Consider the following 5385-nt stretch of genomic DNA (forward strand, 5'->3'; position numbering starts at 1 on the left):
CTGCCTCCTATTACCATCCGCCTTAGACGCATAGTTCGGGACCCCTTACCCGAGATCCGCCGGTTTTGACACCGACATTGGTGCTTTCATTGAGAGTTCCTCTGTGTCGTCGCCGTTAGGCTTGATGGCTCCTACGATCATCAATAGCGATGCAGTCCAAGGTGAGACTTTTCTCCCCGGAGAGATCTTTATGTTCGGCGGCTTCGCACTGCGGGCCAACTCACTTGGCCATCTGGAGCAGATCGAAAGTTACGCCCCTGGCCACCAGGTTAGGTTTGGAAGCTTAAACTACACGGCCAATATCCGCGGAGACTTGATCTTCAGTGGATTCGAGCCTCTGCCTTGTGCGTCATGCGGTCACGATGAGTACGATTTAGCTCTACCATCAGATAGTGTTCAAGAGATTGCACCGGCAGCCGCTCCGACCCTCAATTCAGAGCCCGTTGTGCCGTCCATGGACGGGTGGATGGACCCCGCCACGGAGGCCTTACCCTCAGCGGCGATCGAGCCGAACATCTACCTTACCCTGCACGAGAGCCGTGTTGTCAGACTGCCGAATCCTTCTCCGGCCACGGACTCCGAACCGCCTGCGCCCGTTCCTAGCGAATCCGATTGGGCGCCAATCATGGAGTTTACCTCCGCGGATATTTTTCAGCACTCGCCCTTTGGCGACATACTAAACTCATTAAGGTCTATCTCCTTGTCAGGAGGATCCTGGCCGAACTATGTCTGGCAGGATTGGGATGCGGATGACGAAGAAATTCGCCGCCCACCCACCACCCACTTAGTAGCCACTGTCGATGACTTAACCGACATGCTCGACTTCGACTCCGAAGACATCGACGGTATGGACAATGATGCGAGAGACGGAGAGGAACCACTGCCCACAGGGCACTGGACAGCCACCTCATCATACGATATATACATGGTGGACACACCCAAAGAAGGCAATGGCGACGAGACAGCGGAGGATGACCCCTCCAAGAAGCAACCCAAGCGCCGACGTCAGCGGCGCCGCTCTAAGTCCCGCCAAAGCAAAACTGGTGATACCGGCATAGGAGATAATAACACTCCAGATAGTGCCGAAGATGGGAACAATACCCTCCAACACGATCTAGGACAGGAGGATGGAAAGGCCAGCCCTCCAGAGAGAGCGGCAGATGGAGAGCCGGAGGATGATAATTACACGCCCCCCTCCGAAGACGAGGCAAGCCTCGACAATGCCGAATTCGTCGTGCCATAGGATCCCGTCGAACAAGAGCGCTTCAAGCGCCGGCTTATAGCCACGGCAAATAGCCTTAAGAAAAAGCAGCAACAGCTTCAAGCTGATCAAGATCTGCTAGCTGACAGATGGACTAAAGTCCTCGTGGCCGAGGAATATAAACTCGAACGCCCCTCCAAGAGTTACTCAAAATGCAGGTTGCTACCCCGACTGGAGGAAGAAGCGTATGACACGGCTGATCGGCCACCTCGTGGCCGCGATAGAGAGGCATTCCAGCCAAAAACTCAGCCTGCACCCCGACGCCATTCAAATAAAAAGGCATGGGGAAATACGCCAGACCTGCGAGACGTATTGGAGGACAAAGCAAAACATGCAAGATCGATCTACGAATCACGAGGGCGCGCCACTATGCAAGACGATAAACATCACGCCGGATACAGTAAAAGTAAATCCGCCCGGGCCGAACACAGCGGGAAAGACCCATTCGAGCTGCGTCGTGATATAGCCCAATACAGAGGCGCCGCACACCCCTTATGCTTCACAGACGAAGTCATGGATTATCAAATCCCAGAGGGTTTCAAACCCGTAAATATAGAATCATACAACGGCACAACAGATCTTGCGGTATGGATCGAGGATTTCCTCCTCCACATCCACATGGCCCGCGGTGATGACTTACATGCCATCAAATACCTCCCACTAAAGCTCAAAGGACCAGCGCGGCATTGGCTTAATAGCTTGCCAGCATAGTCCATTAGCTGTTGGGAAGTTCTGGAGGCCGCATTCCTCGACGACTTTTAGGGCACTTATGTGCGACCACAAGATGCCGATGACTTGAGCCACATAATTCAGCGGCCAGAAGAATCGGCCAGGCAATTCTGGACTCGGTTCCTAACAAAGAAAAATCAAATCATCGACTGTCTGGATGCAGAGGCCCTAGCAGCTTTCAAACACAACATCCGCGACGAGTGGCTAGCTCGGCACCTTGGTCAGGAAAAGACGAAATCTATGGCAGCCCTCACGACACTCATGACCCGCTTTTGTGCGGGAGAAGACAGCTGGCTGGCTCGCAGTAATAACATATCAAAGAACCATGGTACTTCGGATACCAAGGACAGCAATGGTAGGTCACGTCGAGATAAACATAAGCACCGCATTAACAGCGACAATATCGAGGATACGGCAGTCAATGCCGGATTCAAAGGCTCTAAACCCGGTCAACGGAAAAAGCCATTTAAAAGAAGCACTCCGGGCCCGTCCAGTTTGGACCGCATACTCGATCACTCATGTCAAATACATGGCACCCCCGACAAGCCAGCCAACCACACCAATAGGGATTGTTGGGTATTCAAGTAGGCCGACAAGTTAATTGCCGAAAACAAAGATAAGGGGCCACATAGCCATGATGAGGAAGAGCCCCGGCAGCCGAACACCGGAGGACAGAAGAGGTTCCCCCCACAAGTGCGGACGGTGAACATGATATACGCAACCCACATCCCAAAGAGGGAGCGGAAGCGTGCGCTCAGGGACGTATATGCGTTGGAGCCAGTCGCCCCAAAGTTCAACCCATGGTCCTCCTGTCCGATCACCTTCGATCGCAGGGACCACCCCACTAGTATCCGTCATAGCGGATTCGCTGCACTGGTCCTAGACCCAATCATCGACGGATTTCACCTCACTCGAGTCCTTATGGATGGCGGCAGCAGCCTGAACCTGCTTTACCAGGACACAGTGCGCAAAATGGGTATAGACCCCTCAAGGATCAAACCCACAAAAACGACCTTTAAAGGCGTCATTCCAGGTGTAGAGGCCCATTACACAGGCTCAACTACACTGGAAGTGGTCTTCAGATCCCCGGATAACTTCCGAAGCGAAGAATTAATCTTCGATATAGTCCCGTTCCGCAGTGGCTATCATGCACTGCTCGGGCGAACCACATTTGCGAAATTCAAGGCAGTACCGCATTATGCATACCTCAAGCTCAAGATGCCAGGACCTCGGGTGGTCATCACAGTTAATGGAAACACAGAGCGCTCTCTCCGCATGGAGGAGCACACTGCGGCCCTCGCAGCAGAAGCACAAAGCAGCCTCTCAAGGCAATCCACCAGTTCGGCGTTTCAAGACCCGGACACCTTCAAGCGCGCTCGGAGTAATTGGCAACTAGACCGCCTGGCACGATGTGAGCTCGCGTAGTAATGCGGCCCCCAACCCGTCCCAAGCCAAACGCCGAAATTCGTGCCACGCGTACATAATTTTGCATTAAAAATACCATGGGCACAGGCGGGGAGGGGGGCACAACTACGACACGCCCCAATATGCGGCTTAAACCGCACTCGGGGCTTCCCGCTTTGTTATTTTTCTCTTTCAGGACTTTAATCTCTAGAAAGCCTGTCCGGCAGCATGGTTGCCAAACACATGATGCAGCAACCAAGGAGGCAGAAAGCTACGTCACACCATGGAACTCCCAGGTGGATTACGATAACGAGTGAAATATTTGCTTTAATACTATTCCTCAGCTTTCCCTTGGAAGGTACATAGTCCTACTTTTTGCTTATCGCACTATCTGTATCATTCTTCTTTAACGCACCTTTTTGAATAAACAATGCATAGCATTAAGACTATTATTGCATTCTTCTTTATATATATATATATGTGTGTTCATTAATGACGCCTTGCAACCGTACACTTTGGTACGGCCAATACACCAGGGGCTTAAGTACCCCACAATATAGTGTGAGAAGTCCGAACACTTTCACAAGTGTGGCACCCCGAAGTTATAGCATTATATGCACCAGCTTCGAATCATGTCTTTGGTCAAATGTTGGGTTTGCCCGGCTCCTATGTTTTGGTACCTTACGTTCCGCTCTATCGGCTAAGGTAGCACTAGGAGAACTACTGCGATTGTGCCCCGGTTCTGCTGGGCTAAGCACCTCAGTAGAGAAAGCTAAAACTGACTGTCATGATAAGGCGAGAGACTGGTCACTGTTCGGCGAGGTTTCGAGTCCCTAAAGACTTATGCCGCTTAGAGTGAGGAGCCGGTCCTGTACGGCTTAAAGGCGTGTATCGCGCCCCGAATTCGGCCTTCTGAATACCAAGGGCTTCGCCGAAATTTAAGATTATAGAATTCTATGGCTAAGTGAGAGTGATAAAGCATTATTAGTCCGGTTGCCTTGTTCGCTGTGCTGAGCACCTCCCTCGAAGGACCCAAAAATGGGAACAAGAGTGCTCAGGTTTATCCCGAACACCCCAGCACTCGCGGCATGGGGGCAGAAGCCGAGGACTAGCCATCTCTCAGATTGGATAAACAGCCAAACAGAAGGTAATATTTTAAATTAAAACAAGCGTTGCATAGCGCATATGAAACAAGTTTTCATCATACAAGATCACACGAGCAAGTTTACTCAAATATTACATCCTTTGGACATTCGTCCGCTACAAGACGGGCACCCTTCAGGACACCCTCATAATAAATTTCGGGGCTACGATGCTCCTTGCCCTGCGGCGGTCCTTCCTTGATCAGCTTCACGGCGTCTAGCTTGGCCCATTGCACCTTCACACGAGCAAAAGCCCGGCGTGCACCTTCGATGCAGACGGACCGCTTGACGACTTCCAGCCGTGGGCAAGCATCCACAAGCCGCCTCACCAGGCTGAAGTAGCTGTTCGGAAGGGCGTCGCCAGGCCACAGCCAGACTATAAGTGTTGGGGAACGTAGTAATTTCAAAAAAAATTCCTACGCACATGCAAGATCATGGTGATGCACAGCAACGAGAAGGGGAGAGTGTGATCTACGTACCCTTGTAGATCAACAACGGAAGCGTTAACTTGGTTGATGTAGTCATACGTCTCCACGGCCCGACCGATCAAGCACCGAAACTACGACACCTCCAAGTTCTAGCACACGTTCAGCTCGTTGACGATCCCCGGACTCCGATCCAGCAAAGTGTCGGGGAAGAGTACCGTCAGCACGATGGCGTGGTGACGATCTTGATGTACTACCGTCGCAGGGCTTCGCCTAAGCACCGCTACAATATTATCGAGGACTATGGTGGAAGGGGGCACCGCACACGGCTAAGAATATGATCACGTGGATCAACTTGTGTCCCTAGGGGTGCCCCCTGCCCCCGTATATAAAGGAGCAAGGGGAGGAGGCCGGCCGGCCCTAT

The sequence above is a fragment of the Triticum urartu genome, chromosome 7, assembly GCF_003073215.2.
Source record: "Triticum urartu cultivar G1812 chromosome 7, Tu2.1, whole genome shotgun sequence".
In the NCBI taxonomy this organism is placed as follows: domain Eukaryota; kingdom Viridiplantae; phylum Streptophyta; class Magnoliopsida; order Poales; family Poaceae; genus Triticum; species Triticum urartu.